Source organism: Convolutriloba macropyga, chromosome 15 (assembly GCF_964194025.1).
Source record: "Convolutriloba macropyga chromosome 15, txConMacr16.3, whole genome shotgun sequence".
NCBI classification, from domain to species: domain Eukaryota; kingdom Metazoa; phylum Xenacoelomorpha; order Acoela; family Convolutidae; genus Convolutriloba; species Convolutriloba macropyga.
In genome coordinates, this window is record NC_134482.1 from 9,775,716 (window position 1) to 9,797,775 (window position 22,060).

General features: G+C 35.6%; 1 protein-coding gene across 3 annotated transcripts in view; it reads left to right on the forward strand.

The window, feature by feature from the left end:
- The window catches only part of LOC142354678 (uncharacterized), a 51,867-nt gene that overhangs the window by 19,732 nt on the left and 10,075 nt on the right, over positions 1 to 22,060 (forward strand). The window contains exon 1 of one of the 3 annotated variants that reach the window (XM_075407034.1): positions 3,481 to 3,598. The exons of the other annotated variants lie outside the window; for them this stretch is intronic. The gene's annotated coding sequence lies outside the window, so the exon portion shown is untranslated. Of the gene's footprint in view, positions 1 to 3,480; positions 3,599 to 22,060 lie in introns of those variants that run through there. 3 annotated transcript variants of the gene reach the window in all.

Below are 22,060 nucleotides of genomic sequence, written 5' to 3' on the forward strand. Positions count from 1 at the left end.
TAGTTACTTTCGATCTTGGGTCTTCAAGCGCACCGGAAAGCTTAATGCTTGAGTTCGAAGTTTTGAGTGGCAAAGAAAATTTCATATATTTTTAAATTTTCTAATTTTCTGGTCAATTCAAATGCGAAGCTTCCGGAAAACATTGGCTGGTTTTTGAGGGAAGATAACACCGCTGAAGGTACAGACGAACCAAATTTCAGCATTAATGCTTTGCACGCTGCAATTACCAAACACTAGACATCTTGAATTAAATCAATGCAACTCTGCTGAAAACGTCCACTGCTGCGTATCTCTATCCAGAGTTATTGCCTATAAATTTTTGACTTTTTATTTTAAACTGGAATCAGAAGTTGGAGCCGTGAGGACAGTTTCTCGAAAAAAAAACAGTGGGTCGTATGATAATTGCAATGGTTTCAAAACAAGCATACCTCGGAACTAAGTACACGATCTCTTCTGAAAACAAGAAGTTTATTTTGAGCCAAATTGTTATAAATAGAGATGACTAACATTTATTGCAACACTGGTCCCAACTCCAACAATTATTAACCATGGCATTTACTTCATTACTCTGGAGGCCCCGGATTTTCTTGACAAAGACGAGCACGGTATAATCTTGAATATCTATCCCATTTGTTGTATTTGATCAGTTGAATTAACTTCAACACAGGTGGCTTCTCATTGTTTGATTCTTCCAGATCTCATAACTCCTCAATTTTCCGTTTGAACTACATTTGAAAGAGCATATGGAGCCAAGGGACAAATTTTGAATTTGTTCGAAGGACACCAGATCACCTCCAAATCCCGATATAAAGCTAACAAACTGGTGCATCGTCGTCTGTTACATTTTAAAAAAAATCTAACTCAAAAACTCAAACTTCAGCCAAACAAAAATCAAAACTCAAAACTGTATTTTACTCGCTTTCATATATGTGCTTGTAATGTTTTTTTAAAAATGTTTATATAAATTGAATTCGAAGGTCAATGATTTGCTGATTTCTGCTATACATTCGCTTTAATGTTTAGAAAAAATTTCGCTGGTGTTGATGAAAGTTGACCAAAACGAAATTGTTGTCATCATGCAAAGAACTGCATCCAATATCTGATATATATTTTGAACGCTCACGATACAGATCACAGTTCTAAATACTACAAAAAGTAACAACCGTCAAGATAGGCAAAAACTAGTTTGAGTTTGTACACTCAGTTTGAATTTTGGCACCAAATACATTGAAGTTTAGGTAACTTTAATTGGAGTTTGCAAAGTGCAATTGGTGGGGCTGGTTGTACATCGGTGGCACTTCAATATCGTTCTACAATTTTTTACAAAATATTTATTTTTTTTGTTACTTTTAAGATCCGGTTTGAAGCAGGTGAAGAGACGTGGTATTTTGAAGTGTTTGGAGGCTTGCATGAATCAGGAAGTTGATTTTTGGAGGCAATAACATAATAATCAAATCCAAGCAATTTAAATGCCATCGTCCAAATGCAGGTTCCAGACAAAGTCTCTGTAAATGTGTGGTCAAATGTAGGTTTTGTTTCTGACATACACAATAGAGAAACTGTTTTGCAAGCTGAAGGAAAAATTCCGGAGTGCGCTCAAACATTGCCACCACCATTTTATTTACTAAACCTTCTGGTCTCTGTCACTCGCTTTATTTTTGGATTGTCTGCCGTAAATCTTTTGCTCTCCTCCCTTCTTAGTGGGATGTTTCATTGAGATCACTTCGACAAGCAGCTCCTTGCCGTCGATTACTTTTCTTTGTAGTTTATTGGGATAGTAAATCCTGGATATTTTTCTTTCTCTGGCCAAAAAGATTGAATTCAACAGCTAACAGACTTATCCTTTGCTTAAAAGAAAATTCATCAGTTTCTTTTTTGAAGAGTCCAGGGGTAATATGCGTTCCCGTTGTTTTGTATAATTTCAATGAAGCAAGTTTATTTTGTTCAATAGAGCACATTTCGTGGTAAAACACACTATTATCTTGTAAGATAAGCTTTAAATAAAGGTTTTTTGCGTTGAAAGAAAATTGTCCTTCAAATGGACACAACAAGCTTGAGGAGAAATTTGAAATTTCTAACTCAGGAAAGCAAATGAAATAACTATACAACTCTTTATTACTGCTTTTGTTACTTCAGCTTGCTTTTGTCGATTGCACAGATTAGCTAGAACTACTACTCAAACCCAAACTTAGACAAGTTTTATGGGTTCCCCACAGTAGTACTGTCTATCAAGCATTTTATTTATACATTCAGAGTTCGGGAAGATCTTTAGAGATGCAAGGATGTTTAAGTCAAAGGACACTTTACGATAAAACCTTGTTCAGTATTGCAGAGTCCACCTTAATATACTTTTTTAATCTTTCCCTAACATTATTGATGTTTGAAACTAAAAAAATAAAAACTGAATCTCCAAACTTGAATCTCCAAATTTTGATTGCACGTACCAATTTTTTCGCCATATTTGAATGAACAACATTTTGTGATGTGATGTCGGTTTCTTAGGAGTTTAATTACACCAAGAGAAAACTACAATAAGCAATACGAATGTGTGGAAAACAGTTCCTGTTTTTTCAAAAAACACATCTTTTGAAATTTTGAGTTGTTTTTTATGTGTTTAAGACAAATTTTAGGTTTTTTTAAATAATTAAACTGATTAACAATATTACAGTGATAAAAAATGTGAGGTTGTGGTTTTTGGGTCTATTTGAGACATAACTACAGCTAAGTGCGAGTCGAGTGTCTGTACATCCTCTCTTTGAATACCTCGACCAATTTGAGACAGATATTTCACTGACCTTCAAAAAATGTGTTTTGAAGCTTGAAATTTAAGTTAACTGCTTCGGTTATAATTCTAATAACTATTTACTACATATGAGAGTTCTACTGAATATAATAATCTATTTTAATTTATTAACGACTTTTATTTTCAAAAACTTTGTATGTTTACAACTATGTAAATTTATTTTGCGCAAAATTTTTCTGTTTATGCTTGTTCATTGTAGAGTGAGTTATGTATTGATGTTCTGCGGAAGTTGATGAAAAACAGAAGGCAAAACGAAAACCATTATGTGTATACTTATTTCTTTTTTGCTATAAAATTGCGTTCAAACGTTTTTGAGAAAAACCGTGCAAGTAAAAAATCAAAGAAAGATTACGTCATCGCGTAGACTAAATCACTGTGTTTGTTTTGTTTTTCATATGCTATGCTACCTTTTTCTTATCTGCGTCTACTGATACTGGAAAAACAGTTCATAGAAATACTGGAAAGCAATACAAAAACATAGACGAAAATCAATACGTATATTTAGTCATAGTGTGAGCAGTGTGGTGGTTGAAGAAAAACAGTCAGCAGCTCTATAGTTTAATTTAGTATTACAAATGATATGTTTAAATGTTTCTGAGAAAACGTGTCGCTAGAATATCACCAAAACAAACAGCGACAGTGCGTGCATTGGTGATAAAAAATTGTGTACAACAGAAACATTTTACGTTTTTTGTTTCAAGTGTTATTACTAATTAAAAAGCCAACATCTACTGCACAGTCGGAGAATTTTCTTTGAGATCTGAAAAAAGAAAGAGGATTACTTTACTTAAGAAGGTTAGTTAATATTTTTTTATAGAAGAGAAAGCAGAGCGCAGGACAATTTCTTCATTTATTCATAACGATTGAGTCTTTGAAGATTATTTGGGTATCATTTAGTCTCCACGGATTGATATGTGAGCAGATATAGGCACATAATTTTGTAAGAGATTTTGCGGAAATATTGTAAGAGATATGTTTTATTTTGCGGAAATAAGCTAAAAATTGTGCCAAGTGTGATGGAATTTGATTTGCATGCAAGTTGGTATTGAATAGGCCGAATGAAAATATTTTTAGCTCTTGTGAACACTTTTTCCTGAACAGTTTAGGACATTTTCGGCACGTCAATGACAAAGAGTTTGACATCAGGAAAATTTTTGCTTATTACAAAATTTCAGCATTGATTTCACTAAGTTTCTGTATTTTCCAGCACGTTTTTGATGCCTTAAACATTTCCGTCAATTATTTGAAAAACTGAAAAGTTGGTACACGCAGCTCTTTTACTACCTTTTTTTCCAATTACACATCTTGAGAAAAACGTTCTTTTATAACGTTTTTGTTACGTGATACCATGGTGGGATAAAATCTATAGTATTAAGCTTTCTTCTATCTCCCAAACACGGTGGTTTTAGTAACGGGAAAAATATAAACTTTTTTTAGTTGAGCAATGGCATAATCGCAATGCACTATTTTTGTGCCCCTGATACAGAAACAATATATCTTAGTAGTAATGTATGGACAACCAATGTGCACAAATGGCATTATTGTCTCTACCACATAGTAACCCAGAAGTTCAATTAATAATTTAAAAATAACATAAATAAAAAACAATTTTAAAGTAGAAATTATATTGTTTCACATCAGATCAATCCGAAGCACATACACACGTCAACAGTGTTCCTTTTAACTCTATTCGAACAATACTTATGTACTGAAATTTCCCCAAAGTCCAAAATTGAAAGGAAAGACAAAACTTCTCAATTTCCTGTTCGAGGATTTGGTCAAAATCTTAAGAAACAAAAGCGCTGAAGACCGCTGAAAAAAATAATTAGCGGATAAATCTTACATGATAAGTCGCTTATTCTGTTGATGTTTTCAGCATTTTTCAGCAATTAAAGCAGATAACTATGTAATATGTATCTGCTAAAAAATATTTTGTTCAGCGGCTGCCAGCGCATTTCTTACACACTTTTCAGTATTTTCATAACTTATTGTACACAAATTCAGCACTCATTTTTCGCATTTTCAACGCTTTTCTGAAACAGTTTGGAATTTTTTCTGATTTTTGTCTGCTTCTGAACATACAAAAGTAACACCAGAGCAAAACTAAAGAGCCTTGCACAGCAGCAGTTCAACTTAAAAACAGTTGGAAGCGTGCCAAAAGCGTTGAAGATTCTGTCAACTCTTGAAATAAAGCAGTTATTCCAGCGAAATATTCGGCCAAAACACTCTATTGAGTGAAACCAGGCAGTTTAAATATAATTGTGTTCCGTTCGCCGGATAAGATGAAAGTGTGACGCTTTCCAACTGTTCTGTTTTTCAAAAATTTAAAAATTTGAATTAACAATAAAAAACAGGCAGGTCTCTGATTGTTAAATGGCTCAACAGAAATACAAAAGATGAAAAATTGTACTTCTTGACTACGTTATACGTTATATTGAGCAAACAAATTGCACGTAGAAATTTTGTGTAGAGAAAATGCTGAAAATCGCTTAAAATTTTCTTAAGTGCTGAAAACATGCAGAAAAGGCACCGAGAAGCAGTTGAAATTATTGCAGGAGAAGTTTTGAATTTACTTAAGAAAAAGTCTGAATTGACTAAATTTGAAGTCTCTACAAGTGCTGAAATAAATGTAAGAAAAATGCTGAGAGGCGGCTAATGAGCGGCTGAAAATAGATGTGTTGAAATTATGCAAAAAATGCGCAGAATCCGCTGAACTTAAAAATTTTTCACAGATGCTGAAAATATACAAGAAAGGCACTGGGAAGCTGCTGAAAACTTGCAGCAGAAGTGTTGAAATTATTTAGAAAATATGCTGAATCCGCTGAAATTGAAATCTTCACATTTGCTAAAAAAGGTGCTGAAAAGTAGCGGATTTTTTGGCAATGGAAGTGTTGAAATTATATAAGAAAGGGGATGAACCAAATGCTCATTTTTTGTAAGAAATCTACTGAAAAAAATATTTAGCGGATAAATCTTGCATAATAAGTCGCTCATTCTGTTGATGTTGCAGCACATTTCTTACAAACTTTCAGCATTTTTCAGCAATTAAAGGAGATAATAATGTAAGATTTATCTGCTAAGAACTTTTTGTTAAGCGGCTGCCAGCGCACTTTTTACAAAATTTTCAGTTTCTTTAGATTTTGTTTTACAAAAATTCAGCACTGATTTTTTGGATTTTCAACGCTTTCCTGAAACAGTTTGGAATTTTTGTGATTTTTTTCTGCTTCTTTCATACAGAAGTAGCACCAGAGCAAAACTAAAGAGCCTTGCACTACAGTTGTCCAACTTAAAACAGTTGGAAATCAGCCAAAAGCGTTGAAATTTTTGTCAACTCCTAAAACAAAGCAGCGGGAACATAAAGCCAAAACACTCTTTTGAGTGAAATCAGGCAGTTTAAACATAATTGTGTTCCGTTCGCCAGATAAGATGAAAATGTGACGTTTTACAGCTGTTCTGTTTTTCAAAAATTTGAAATAACACAATAAAACAGGCAGATTTCTGATTGTTTAATGGCTCTACGGAAATGCAAAAGATGAAGGACTGTACATGCTGACTACGTTATACCTAATATTGAGCAAACAAATTGCACGTAAAATTTTTGTGTAAGCAATTTGCTGAAAAGCGCTGAAACTTTCCTAAGTGCTGAGAACATGCAGGAAAAGCAATGAGAAACAGTTGAAACTATTATAGGAGAAGTATTGAATTTATTTAAGAAAAGGTCTGAATCGAGTGAATTTGAGATCTCTACATGAGCTGAAAAAATGTAACAAAAGTGCTGAGAGGCGGCCAATAGGCGACTGAAAAGAGAAGTGTTAAAATTATATAAAAAATGCGCATATTCCGCTGAATTCAAAATTTTCGCTGGTGCTGAAAAAATTTAAGAAAGGCGCTGAGAAGCTGCTGAAATTTTGCAACAGAAGTTTTGAAATTATGTGGATAAGTGGTGAAACCGCTGAGATTGAAATCTCCACAACTGCTAAAAAAACTGCTGAAAAGTGGCGGACATTTTACAGGGGAAGTGTTGAAACCAATTAAGAAAGGCGCAGAATCAAATGCTCATGTTATGTAAGAAATCTACCGAAAAAATTTTTAGCGGTTAAATCTTACATAATAAGTCGCTCATTCTGTTGATGTGGCAGCATATTTCTTACATATTTTCATCATTTTTCAGCAATTAAAGAAGATAAGTATGTGAGATTTATCTGCTAATATACATTTTGTTCAGCAGCTGACAGGGCATTACTTACACAATTTTCAGTTTCTTCAGCAATTGTTATACAAAAATTCAGCACTCATTTACTTGCAATTTCAACGCTTTCCTGATACAGTTAGGAATTTCTCTGATTTGTCTCTGCTTCTGTACATACAGAAGTAGCACCAGAGCAAAACTAATCAGCCTTGCACTACAGTAGTCCAACACATAAAAACAGTTGGAAGACTGCCAAAAGCGCTAAAAATTTCGTCAACTCTTAAAACAAAACAGTTATCGCAGCGGGAATATAAAGCCAAAACACTCTACTGAGTGATACTAAGCAGTTTAAATGAAACTGTTGTCCGTTCGCCAGTTAAGATGAAAGTTTGACGCTTTCAGCCGTTATGTTTTTCAAAAATTTGATTTAACACTAAAAAACAAGCAGTTTTTTGATTTTTTAATGGCTCTACAGAAATGCAAAAGATGAAGGACTGTACATGTTGACTACGTTACACGTAGTAATGAGCAATCAAATTGCACGTAATTTTTTTGTGTAAGCAATATGCTGAAAAGCGCTGAAATTTTCTTAAGTGCTGAAAACATGTAGAAAAGGCACTGAGAAACAGTTGAAACTATTGCAGAAGTTTTGAATTAATTTAAGAAAAGATCTGAATCCAGTGAATTTTAGATCTCTACAAGTGCTGAAAAAATGTAAGAAAAGTGCTGAGAGGCGGCCAATAGGCGGCTGAAAAGAGAAGTGCTGAAATTATATAAAAAATGCGCATATTCCGCTGAATTCAAAATTTTCGCTGGTGCTGAAAAAATTTAAGAAAGGCGCTGAGAAGCTGCTGAAATTTTGCAACAGAAGTTTTGAAATTATGTGGATAAGTGGTGAAACCGCTGAGATTGAAATCTCCAAAACTGGTAAAAGGCTGCTGAAAGTTGGCGGACATTTTACAAGGGAAGTGCTGAAATTATATAACAAAGGCGCAGAATCAAATGCTCATTTTATGTAAGAAATCTACCGAAAAAATTTTTGGCGGTTAATTCTTACATAATAGGTCGCTCATTCTGTTGATGTGGCAGCATATTTCTTACAAATTTTTAGCATTTTTCAACAATTAAAGAAGATAACTATGTAAGATTTATCTGCTAAAAAAAATTTTGTTCAGCAGCTGCCAGCGCATTTCTCACGCAATTTAAAGTTTCTTCAGCACTTGTTATACAAAAATTCAGCACGCATTTTTTGCATTTTCAACAATTTCCTGAAACAGTTAGGAATTGCTCTGATTTGTCACCGCTTCTGTACATAAAGAATTAGCACCAAAGCAGAACTAAACAGCCTTGCACTACAGTAGTCCAACTTAAAAACATTTGAAAGTCTGGCAAAAGCGTTGAAAATTTTGTCACCGCTTAAAACAAAACAGTTATCGCAGCGGGAATATAAAGCCAAACACTCTATTGAGTGAAACCAGGCACTTTAAATATAATTGTGTTCTGTTCGCCAGATAATATGAAAGTGTGACGCTTTTAAGCTGTTTTGTTTTTCAAAAACTTGAATTAACACTAGAAAACAGGCAGATTTTGATTCATTAATTGCTCTACAGAAAAGCAAAAGATGAAGGACTGTACATGTTGACTACGTTACACGTAGTAATGAGCAATCAAATTGCACGTAATTTTTTTGTGTAAGCAATATGCTGAAAAGAGCTGAAATTTTCTTAAGTGCTGAAAACATGTAGAAAAGGCACTGAGAAACAGTTAAAAATATTGCAGAAGTTTTGAATTAATTTAGGAAAAGATCTGAATCCAGTGAATTTTAGATCTCTACAAGTGCTGAAAAAATGTAAGAAAAGTGCTGAGAGGCGGCCAATAGGCGGCTGAAAAGAGAAGTGCTGAAATTATGTAAAAAATGCGCAGAATCCGCGGATTTTAAATTTTTCACTGGTGCTGAAAATTTATAAGAAAGGCGCTGAGCAGCTGCTAAATTTTTGCATCAGAAGTGCTGAAATTATGTAGGAAAAGTGATGATTGCGCTGAAAATGAAATCTCCACAACTGGTAAAAGGCTGCTGAAAATTGGCGGACATTTTACAAGGGAAGTGCTGAAATTATATAACAAAGGCGCAGAATCAAATGCTCATTTTATGTAAGAAATCTACCGAAAAAATATTTGGCGGTTAATTCTTACATAATAAGTTGCTCATTCTGTTGATGTGGCAGCATATTTCTTACAAATTTTTAGCATTTTTCAACAATTAAAGAAGATAACTATGTAAGATTTATCTGCTAAAAAAACATTTTGTTCAGCAGCTGCCAGCGCATTTCTCACGCAATTTAAAGTTTCTTCAGCACTTGTTTTACAAAAATTCAGCACGCATTTTTTGCATTTTCAACGCTTTCCTGAAACAACTAGGAATTTCGCTGATTTGTCACCGCTTCTGTACATACAGAATTAGCACCAGAGCAAAACTAAACAGCCTTGCACTACAGTAGTCCAACTTAAAAACATTTGAAAGTCTGGCAAAAGCGTTGAAAATTTTGTCACCGCTTAAAGCAAAACAGTTATCGCAGCGGGAATATAAAGCCAAACACTCTATTGAGTGAAACCAGGCACTTTAAATATAATTGTGTTCTGTTCGCCAGATAAGATGAAAGTGTGACGCTTTTAAGCTGTTTTGTTTTTCAAAAACTTGAATTAACACTAGAAAACAGGCAGATTTTGATTCATTAATTGCTCTACAGAAAAGCAAAAGTTGAAGGATTGTACATGTTGACTACGTTACACGTAGTAATGAGCAATCAAATTGCACGTAATTGTTTTGTGTAAGCAATATGCTGAAAAGCGCTGAAATTTTCTTAAGTGCTGAAAACATGTAGAAAAGGCACTGAGAAACAGTTGAAACTATTGCAGAAGTTTAGAATTAATTTAAGAAAAGATCTGAATCCAATGAATTTTAGATCTCTACAAGTGCTGAAAAAATGTAAGAAAAGTGCTGAGACGCGGCCAATAGGCGGCTGAAAAGAGAAGTGCTGAAATTATGTAAAAAATGCGCAGAATCCGCTGATTTTAAATTTTTCACTGGTGCTGAAAACTTATAAGAAAGGCGCTGAGCAGCTGCTAGATTTTTGCATCAGAAGTGCTGAAATTATGTAGGAAAAGTGCTGATTCCGCTGAAATTGAAATCTCCACAACTGGTAAAAGGCTGCTGAAAATTGGCGGACATTTTACAAGGGAAGTGCTGAAATTATATAACAAAGGCGCAGAATCAAATGCTCATTTTATGTAAGAAATCTACCGAAAAAATATTTGGCGGTTAATTCTTACATAATAGGTCGCTCATTCTGTTGATGTGGCAGCATATTTCTTACAAATTTTTAGCATTTTTCAACAATTAAAGAAGATAACTATGTAAGATTTATCTGCTAAAAAAAATTTTGTTCAGCAGCTGCCAGCGCATTTCTCACGCAATTTAAAGTTTCTTCAGCACTTGTTATACAAAAATTCAGCACGCATTTTTTGCATTTTCAACAATTTCCTGAAACAGTTAGGAATTGCTCTGATTTGTCACCGCTTCTGTACATAAAGAATTAGCACCAAAGCAAAACTAAACAGCCTTGCACTACAGTAGTCCAACTTAAAAACATTTGAAAGTCTGGCAAAAGCGTTGAAAATTTTGTCACCGCTTAAAACAAAACAGTTATCGCAGCGGGAATATAAAGCCAAACACTCTATTGAGTGAAACCAGGCACTTTAAATATAATTGTGTTCTGTTCGCCAGATAAGATGAAAGTATGACGCTTTTAAGCTGTTTTGTTTTTCAAAAACTTGAATTAACACTAGAAAACAGGCAGATTTTGATTCATTAATTGCTCTACAGAAAAGCAAAAGATGAAGGACTGTACATGATGACTACGTTACACGTAGTAATGAGCAATCAAATTGCACGTAATTTTTTTGTGTAAGCAATATGCTGAAAAGCGCTGAAATTTTCTTTAGTGCTGAAAACATGTAGAAAAGGCACTGAGAAACAGTTGAAACTATTGCAGAAGTTTAGAATTAATTTAAGAAAAGATCTGAATCCAATGAATTTTAGATCTCTACAAGTGCTGAAAAAATGTAAGAAAAGTGCTGAGACGCGGCCAATAGGCGGCTGAAAAGAGAAGTGCTGAAATTATGTAAAAAATGCGCAGAATCCGCTGATTTTAAATTTTTCACTGGTGCTGAAAACTTATAAGAAAGGCGCTGAGCAGCTGCTAGATTTTTGCATCAGAAGTGCTGAAATTATGTAGGAAAAGTGCTGATTCCGCTGAAATTGAAATCTCCACAACTGGTAAAAGGCTGCTGAAAATTGGCGGACATTTTACAAGGGAAGTGCTGAAATTATATAACAAAGGCGCAGAATCAAATGCTCATTTTATGTAAGAAATCTACCGAAAAAATATTTGGCGGTTAATTCTTACATAATAAGTTGCTCATTCTGTTGATGTGGCAGCATATTTCTTACAAATTTTTAGCATTTTTCAACAATTAAAGAAGATAACTATGTAAGATTTATCTGCTAAAAAAACATTTTGTTCAGCAGCTGCCAGCGCATTTCTCACGCAATTTAAAGTTTCTTCAGCACTTGTTATACAAAAATTCAGCACGCATTTTTTGCATTTTAAACGCTTTCCTGAAACAGTTAGGAATTTCTCTGATTTGTCACCGCTTCTGTACATACAGAATTAGCACCAGAGCCAAACTAAACAGCCTTGCACTATAGTAGTCCAACTTAAAAACATTTGAAAGTCTGGCAAAAGCGTTGAAAATTTTGTCACCGCTTAAAACAAAACAGTTATCGCAGCGGGAATATAAAGCCAAACACTCTATTGAGTGAAACCAGGCACTTTAAATATAATTGTGTTCTGTTCGCCAGATAAGATGAAAGTATGACGCTTTTAAGCTCTTTTGTTTTTCAAAAACTTGAATTAACACTAGAAAACAGGCAGATTTTGATTCATTAATTGCTCTACAGAAAAGCAAAAGATGAAGGACTGTACATGTTGACTACGTTACACGTAGTAATGAGCAATCAAATTGCACGTAATTTTTTTGTGTAAGCATTATGCTGAAAAGCGCTGAAATTTTCTTAAGTGCTGAAAACATGTAGAAAAGGCACTGAGAAACAGTTGAAACTATTGCAGAAGTTTAGAATTAATTTAAGAAAAGATCTGAATCCAATGAATTTTAGATCTCTACAAGTGCTGAAAAAATGTAAGAAAAGTGCTGAGACGCGGCCAATAGGCGGCTGAAAAGAGAAGTGCTGAAATTATGTAAAAAATGCGCAGAATCCGCTGATTTTAAATTTTTCACTGGTGCTGAAAACTTATAAGAAAGGCGCTGAGCAGCTGCTAGATTTTTGCATCAGAAGTGCTGAAATTATGTAGGAAAAGTGCTGATTCCGCTGAAATTGAAATCTCCACAACTGGTAAAAGGCTGCTGAAAATTGGCGGACATTTTACAAGGGAAGTGCTGAAATTATATAACAAAGGCGCAGAATCAAATGCTCATTTTATGTAAGAAATCTACCGAAAAAATATTTGGCGGTTAATTCTTACATAATAGGTCGCTCATTCTGTTGATGTGGCAGCATATTTCTTACAAATTTTTAGCATTTTTCAACAATTAAAGAAGATAACTATGTAAGATTTATCTGCTAAAAAAAATTTTGTTCAGCAGCTGCCAGCGCATTTCTCACGCAATTTAAAGTTTCTTCAGCACTTGTTATACAAAAATTCAGCACGCATTTTTTGCATTTTCAACAATTTCCTGAAACAGTTAGGAATTGCTCTGATTTGTCACCGCTTCTGTACATAAAGAATTAGCACCAAAGCAAAACTAAAGAGCCTTGCACTACAGTAGTCCAACTTAAAAACATTTGAAAGTCTGGCAAAAGCGTTGAAAATTTTGTCACCGCTTAAAACAAAACAGTTATCGCAGCGGGAATATAAAGCCAAACACTCTATTGAGTGAAACCAGGCACTTTAAATATAATTGTGTTCTGTTCGCCAGATAAGATGAAAGTATGACGCTTTTAAGCTCTTTTGTTTTTCAAAAACTTGAATTAACACTAGAAAACAGGCAGATTTTGATTCATTAATTGCTCTACAGAAAAGCAAAAGATGAAGGACTGTACATGTTGACTACGTTACACGTAGTAATGAGCAATCAAATTGCACGTAATTTTTTTGTGTAAGCATTATGCTGAAAAGCGCTGAAATTTTCTTAAGTGCTGAAAACATGTAGAAAGGGCATTGAAAAGCAGTTGAAACTATTGCAGAAATTTTGAATTTAATTACGAAAACGTCTGAATCCACTGAATTTGAAATCTCTACAAGTGCTGACAAAAATGTAAGAAAAGTGCTGAGAGGCAGCTAAGAGGCGGTTGAAAAGAGAAGTATTCAAATTAAGTAAAAAAAGCGCTAAATCCTCTGAACTTAAATTTTTCACAGATGCTGAAAATATATAAGAAAGGCTGAGACGCAGTTGAAGTTTTGCAACAGAAGTGTTGAAATTATGTAAGAAAAGTGCTCAATCCGCTAAAAATGAAATCTCCACAAGTGCTAAAAAAGTGCTGAAAAGCGGCGGACATTTTGCAAGGGGAGTGTTGAAATTATATAAGAAAGGAGCTGAATCAAATGCTCATTTTATGTAAGAAATCTACAGAAATGTGCTTTTAGCGTAATCAGCACCTTTTTCTATTTTCAGCGCCACAGTGTACCTTTTGCAAAAATATCCACTTACAGCTGGTGCTCCCTCGGCCTGGGTTTCCATAAAAGCATTGCAAATTTTTTCAGCTCTTATATTTGACAGATTTTTTCCTGAGGGCATCACTTACTGTTTCAACTGAAGCACAATATTTGTTAAACGCAACCAAACTAGCAAATAATTTAGAAACATGAATCACTAGCAACCATAAAAACGTCGTCTGTGATTACTAATACATCTTAAAAAGATTTTTTTTTTAAAAAGAGCACCAATCATTGCAAGATATTATTGAAAATTTTACTGTCTTATAAATATAAAACCCTAAATATCACTGTATTGTGGATGTTTTGAAAACTGTGACAACGCTTCTTAGATCTTTCTCTTCTCCAATATATCTAAGCAGGCTTTAATTTTTGTTGTTATCAATACAGATGTCGAGATCCAATGAAGGATTTTATTTTTCTTGAATCTCTTTCTTCAATCTTAATTCGTTTCTCTTCTTCGTGCGTCTTTTTTTCGTCTACATCATTTTCTATTAGATTCATTCGTTAAAAATTTGCTCAATAACCGTGCTTGACATTATTTGTTCTATACTCTGTTCCAAGCCAAACAATTGAATGGGTAGCCGATTAAATTTATCAAGCAGTTGATCACTAATATCTGAACCTTCTCCTCCATTCTGAAGCTTCTTCACAATTCGAGAGAATCTAATTAATCTTTAAGTGGACAGTTAATAGGACTTTTTTGAAAACATTGACGGTCTTGGAACATCCAATCTGTGCTACAAACTTGAAGTTTTATGACTATAATAACAATTTTTCGATGCTTCTCATTGAAAAAAAATCAATTTTGTATTTTCTGAAAAACTGTATATTACCTGAATTTTATCCCAGCCGCTGAACAATCCCCAAAATATGCATGACAATATTTAGCGGTCACAATATTTCATTTTGATTGTAAAATTTCTGCGCAGTTTACCGGTTAATTATTTGGAACCGGTGAAACTTCGATAAAAAAAACTGATAAAATGGAGTTGGTCTCAAAAATTTATTGCATCTTAGTTCTTTAAGTCTGTTAAAATAATCTTGGGAAATTTATATAAAAACAGTAGCGATAAATATGGCTTCTTGCAAAACTGAAATCTCTGATTGTCCGATTCGATCAAAATTGTATAAGGTCTATTTTCAGCCAATGCTCAGCCAGAGATAGTTGAAACAATTCGAACATTTGGGTTATTTCAGAAACTTTAGCAAGCATGAACTTGCTATGATAAGTCAACATAAATAGGAATAAGTTCTGTTGTGTAGCGAAACGCAAACATATTTTTTTCTAGTAGATCAGTTAAGGCAGCAAAAAATTTTCATCTTGCTAAAATATGCTGGTGAACATTATCGTTTAGTGGCCTCTCTCTAAAGAAGCATGCGATATAACGTTCTTGTCAGTCAACTTTGGCCAATCGATATAATAATCTTAGAGAGCTGTGAGTGGTAACTGTTTGGGATTGAGGAACTGATCCTGGATAAACATAGCGTGACATTAAACCCGCCAAACAATTGAATTGGTATCAGGGTTAAATTTATCAAGTTGTTGGTCATGAATATCTGAAACTTCATACTGAAAATTCTTCACAATTCAGGAGAATCCAAACAACCTTTAAGTAGACAGTAAATAGGACTTTTTTGAAAACCTTGACGGTCTTGGAACATCCGTTCGGTGCTACGAAATTGAAATTTTATTACTATTATAACAATTTGAAACCTCCACAAATGCTGAAAAGCGGCAGGAACTTTGCAGGGGAAGTGTTGAAATTCTATAAGAAAGGCGCTGAATCAAATGCTCATTTTATGTAAGAAATCTGCTGAAATGTGCTGAAATATTTTTGATTTCAGAGCATTCAGCACCTTTTTTCTTTTTTCAGCGCAATCAGCACAAATCTTACATAATTTTCGCACATACAGCGGACTTTTTGCAACAATATCTACTTACAGCTGTTGCTCCCTCGGGCTGGGTTTCAGTGAAAGCATTGCAAATTTTCTCAGCTCTTATATTTGACAGACGTTTTTCTAAGAGCATCACTTAGTGTTTCAGCTAAAGCACCATATTTGTTTAACGCAACCAAGCTAGAAAATAATTTAGAAACATGGATCAACAGCAACCATAAAAACGTCGTCTGTGATTACTAATACTACTTAAAAAGATCCTTTTTAAAAAAGCACCAATCATTGCAAGACATTATTGGAAATTTTACTGTCCTATAAAAAATATAAAACCCTAAATATCACTCTTTTGTGGATGATTTGAAAATTTTGACAACGTTTCTTAGATCTTTCAGTAGTGATGTGTCTTTCTGGGCAAACTACGGGGGGACATAAGTGTCTTCCCGTGAACACTACAGAGGGGAAAACAAGTGTCTTCCCGGTCAAGATTTAAAAACCATTCATGAAATCTATAAATTAAAAAAAATTTAACCCTGATACCAGTTCAAGTGTTTGGCGGGATTGATGTCACGCTATGTTTATCCAGGATCAGGTCCTCAATCACAAACAGATATCTGCCAGACGCACTTGGTTCGCGGACATGGGGGTCAGACCAAACAGACCCAAATTAATGGATGGTCTAGATGGAACAGAGTATGGTAAAAATAGAGTCAGGCCCGGTTATTGAGCAAAATCTGAACAAATGGTTTTAAAAGAAAATGATTTACATAAAAAAGACACACGAAGAAGAGAAACGAATTTAGATTCAAGAAAAGGATGCATGAAAATAAAAACCTTCACTGGATCTCGACCTCTGTATTGATAACAACAAAAAATAAAAACCTGCTTAGATATATTAGAGAACATAAAGAAGTAGTGATGTGTCTTTCTGGGCAAACTACGGGGGGGGGACAAAAGTGTCTTCCCGTAAACACTACGGGGGACACAAGTGTCTTCCCATGAACACTACGGGGGGACACAAGTGTCTTCCTGGGCAAACTACAGGGTGGGACACTTTGAAATTCTTTCTCCTTATTTCCCCTGCTATGCATGAAACTAATCTTAGGATACCATTTTCCCTCCACTTGCTTGAAGCCATTTTAACTACCACCGCTTTTGCTTTGAAAGTTAATTCGTCATATGTCTGCGCCAGGGTACTTTAGTCTTGTTTTGGTCAGGGACCATTTCAACATTTTACCCACAATTATAAAGAACCTACACATCCAGTACAAGATTACGAATTCCAAAATGCCACCAAGGCGAAAGCGTTCCTTGTTAGACTGCTTTCTGTGTCGCTCCAAATTTTTAAATGCTGAAGATCTTTTTACTCATTTTGAAGAAATACACCCCAACAATTTTAGATATAGATGCGAAAACTGCAATCAGAAAATTTGGCGTTTAATTGACACACGATACCACCAGTGTGAAAATTCATCAGTTATTGCGTACCCTCGAATTATCGAAAACCCTGTTTTTAGGTGCAAAATTTGTTTCGAAGTTTTTACCCAGCAAAATGGTTTGACTAACCATTGTTAAAGTCATTCCCCATAGAAATTAGAGAACCCTTTTATTCGACTTCTTTTTCATAATAAAGTTTCAATTTTCACATTAATTTGTATTTAGTTTTTATGAATGCTTTTATAATTTATCCATGCACTTCAACTACAACTAAATGTAAGCTATCAGTTCTCTTCATTGCTTGAATTGTATGATACTAGACGTCTGCGTTTTGGTGTTGGTTCTATTTTTAGAGTTTTACATGAAGATAAGTCAGACATATCACAATTATTGCTTGCTTCGCTTTCAACTGCTTCCAATTCTAGAAAAGAATAGTCATGGGCTGGCGGGGAAATTGCGTAGGGTTCATTCCAATCAACAATAGCTTGATCAAGCTCACTTTCCGAATAATCTGGCTGATTGAATCCTGGATCGGGGGAGAAAAACTATGGTTTTCAGATATCACTTATTCCGGGGTTGGTTTTTAAATTGAATCCAAGTCGCTTTCGTTTTCTGACTCCCAATCCCAATTATTTAATATAACATTGTGAAATTCAAATTCATTAATATTTTTATGTCCAAATGGTAGGGAGTTTATTGGGTCAAGGTAAAACCGCTTGTCACAGTAGGCCGAAAGCGCAATTCTGTTTTGTTCCAGTGTCATCAACTCATGTTTTTCTGATTTGATGGTCACAATTTTGACGCGAACAATTTCCCCGCTGTTCAATACTCTCTTGAAGACCTCGTTTTTTAGTTGCTTTTGCCCTCATGTGTTATTCCGTTTGCACTTTTCTTCTGACAGTCTGAAAGAACATTACAATCAATCTATTTTCTATTTTAATCTATGTGCTTTCCTAATCTAGGTTTCAATGTTCCTGTTATATTAAAAAGACGCTTTCATGAATTTGGTTAGTTTGAAAACTGGAATTTGTTTAAGCAAGATATAATGTTACACATACCTTTCGTTTGTATTGAATAAATTTTGGGTTTCAAGCCAAAAAACTGTTCCATTACCACCCCTGCCAGTTCGTCTTTGATTTTGAGAGTTACCATATGATTTTCTGTGTTGTACAAGGCGTTATTAGAAGGGTAATTGGAGAAATCGAATTTTGTGTTGACTTCTGCTCGTGCCAGCCCCTCATACAAGTCATTACAATCAACAGCATAGGTGAACGAGTCCGTATCAGAGTATAAAAGTTCACACCTGAACCACTGTTTCATATTCTCATATTGAAATTGTAACATGAATGCTTTAGAAAGATCCATAATTGAAGCACCAACTATTGTAGGTTTCACCCAGTTTGTTTTTGTTTTTCTTGTCGTCACAACTGCCATGTTTTCATCAAAAATTTTGAAGGATTTCATGTTAAACTTATCTGCGTGGTTGAGGAGAGCTGGTTCATCTTGGACCAGGAAAGCGTTAACTCGGTTTCGCATGCTTTCACAACACTTTCCAAAAGCAGAGTTTTCATGAGTTTGAAGAAGTTTTCAGCAATTTTGCTGGTTGCAGCTTGCCGCAATTGTGTGTTCAGTTCGATATAGTTTACCATCCACTTTGATTGTCGGAATTTGAGCACCTTGTGCAGTTTCGAAACTTTAAGGCCGTTGCGTTGATAAATCTTTAATGTTACATAGTGTAGTGTATAATCCTTCTTGTCATAGAGTGTTTGAAGCAGTTTTTGGCACTTTGAAACTTTTGGGAGATGATTTTCTTCCGAAAGTGCCAACTGGTAACTACTCAACCACATGCTGTCCACAGGTTCTCGGGTAGGTGCCATTGGAAATTCTTGGTGAGCATCGTGTATTGAGTCGGGTAGTCCAAGTCGACGCAGACGATGTATCCAAAATCAGCGTCGTCTGGAGTTTGCAAAATTTGTTCAACCGTCACTTCTGTGTCCGTCTGGAAGGAATTGAGTCTTTCATGATCCCACCATAAAGGTTATTAGCATCTGTGGTGAGCCCATATGTTGATTTCTGAGTTTCTTCAAAACCATCCAGATGTCCGTTGTTTGGAGTGAACAGCCTTTTTCTGTATACTGAGGACATGCCCCCTCGCAACAATTCTTCTGCTAGATCAAGATGGTCGCGATCTGGTCGGGGTGACATATCTTCAGAAAGGCGTCGTCCGCTAAGTGTGGTGCTGATAGATATTGAGCACAGTCCAAGCTGTACGGGTCTAGACAGACTGCTCGTAGCCGTTCAAACCAACAGGCGAGCTGGAGGGTGTCGACCGTCAAGTAAATATCGTGATAGTCACCTATGTTTCTATAATCAAACTTTTCGAAGATCAGTTTTGCTTTTTCGTAGTCATCTTCCGTAATTGTGACTTTTCCTGATTTGAGCTTGTCGACCCAGCACTTTTTAGGTGGTAATTTTTTTAGCTTGAGTTTTCTGAAGGTGTCCATGTAGGAGTAGGGGTAGAATCCTTTACCGTGCAGTAGTTTCACATCATTTTGGTCACAGTAATCAAAGTGGTTATCGAGTATATCGAAACTATCTTCAGGCGAAGACTGAACTAGTTTATCTAAAGATGACTGCATGAAGCGAAGAGAATCGATAAAGCGAAGTTCTTTGTATGTGGGTATGACGTTTTGATTTTTGTTAACAATATCTTTGATCCAAACTTTAAAGCTAAAACTGAAATAATTCTCATAAGTTTGAGGAATTATTAAAAAATTTTTATTAGGGTTGCGGTAATGAAGACTCTTTACAACATGATGCAAGTCATATCCTGACAAGTTGTGTGCAATTATGGGAACGAAACTCTGTGTTCTGTGCTGTAGGTTGCACTTTGAGTGAGCCCAGCCAAGAAACTGATTTGAGAAGTGGCAGTGATCCAAGACTTTTTCGTTGTCCGCAGAAAGATTCGTTTCACATATCCAACACTGACTGGCAGGCTCTCTTGTTTGTCCAACGGCTCCTGTGAAGTACCTGTGTTTTTGCTTTTTCTCGTAGATATCTTTTGCTAGTGTCTCCAATTGCTTCACAAGAACTTGCATGCAATCTTCCCCTCTGTACAGATGGAAGAACTCCAAATTTGGACTTCCATGTGAAATGGCTATATAACAGTAACCGATCGGAATGTGTTTGTCCAAGACACGATTTCCTGAAGTCTGCGGATTTTGTTCAACTGATGATAACGGTACAATGATTGACTCTAGGTCAAAATAGATAACCAGTGGAAGAGCTCTTTTTGCTTGAAATTTTTTGAAGGCAAGACTGTTGCTGTCTCGCTCAGGTAGCAGAACTTGACAAGTTTCGAATTGATAGCAAAGTTTTTCGTGTTTTTGAAGCGTTTCGTTGTTCCAGCAAACATGAAAACTGTTGCGACATATTTTTGCGCGTGCATCAATCTGCCGCCCTTGCACTTTTCTAACTAAGTTTACCAGGTCCGTTATAAGCACGTAGTGATAACGTTCACCGTCAGTTATCAGTAGGAGATCAACGACAAAATCAGAGTCGTGCTTTGAAACGCGAAAAGGATACAAACTTTTCTTTTCGTATCGAAAAACGTTCACTTTTACTTCATTACATCCTTCAAACACGCTTATTTTGTCAATTGGCATCGGCATTGGGAAATCTCCTACTGCTTGATGAGTTAGAGGGTTTGAGCGAGCGTATGTTGCGGGGTTTGTTTTTTTGCTGTACCGATCCCCAGGTTGCGTGAGGGGGAAACCTTTCCCCTGCAAATGGTAGGCAGCCGTGAAACAATACAAGAAACAGTTTGGATCGTTAAAGATTCGGATATTGAGCAGGCATTTTAGAGCACTAAGTTCAGTCGGAAGTGCTATATAGGTTGATCCCCGAAATAGGGTTGAATTTTGCAAATAGAATTTCCAATTTTTCTAACTTTTCAATAATTCAACCACTTCCACTTGTGGCATACATTGAAACCATGTTTACAATATGCTGCACGGACTCAAAGAACTGCTCTTCGGAAAGACCATCCGTGTACACAATTTGCATTTCAGCGTTAGCGTAAATTGTAAAGTGTTTTTCTTCTTCAGTAACCCCCTTAGTGAGTGTAATGCTTAGAGAAAGTTGAACTTTCTGAGGATCTTCAAGGGTCTTTTGACGTATAAGTTCAGTGATGTGATATCTCGATAAGTTCATGAACGACGAAACGTCAGTGTGATCATTACCTTCAATCTCGTAGATCTCCAGGGCACCTCGAATGGCCGACTGTACTGGTACGGCTTGATTATTGTCATGGCCTTGGTTCCAAACAGGCAACCCGTGAATATTCTTCAGATGTTGATGAAAGTTACTCTGGTTGTTGAAAACCAGAGGACAGTAGGCACACTGATTTTGAACTTCTCCACCGTGCTCCCGTCGGCTGTGTTGGTTCATTATCAGAATGTTAAGAGTCTCAAAACCACAAGGGCTACACTCCAAGGCTGGGAATTGCGGTTGAACTCCATGCACTTGCTATTGGTGTCTTCGGAGGCTTCTTTTGTCGGCCAGTTCCCTTGCGCAAATTTCACACTGTTGCGTCATTTTTGAGTTTCTCAAATTTTTCTTTTGAAAATTCAACTGACTGTTTTACTGAGAAAACGACTGAGCAACTGAAGTCAAATTGTAATAACAGTTAACTAGTACAATTAGAGGGAGTGCTAGTTGGCTGAAAGTTGTGTTTTACACCAGAACAATTTCCCTATAAGGGTGTGCTTGCACTTTGACACAATTTTCCAAGTTTGGGTCAACTTTAACCCATGTTAACTTTTGACCAATAAGCGGTGTGTTCCTATTTCAGAACTACTAATTTCTATTATTTTCACGCACGGTGAAAGGTTATGGTGTAGTTGTAGTTATATCTTTTATCTAACACAACTGGAGCATAGC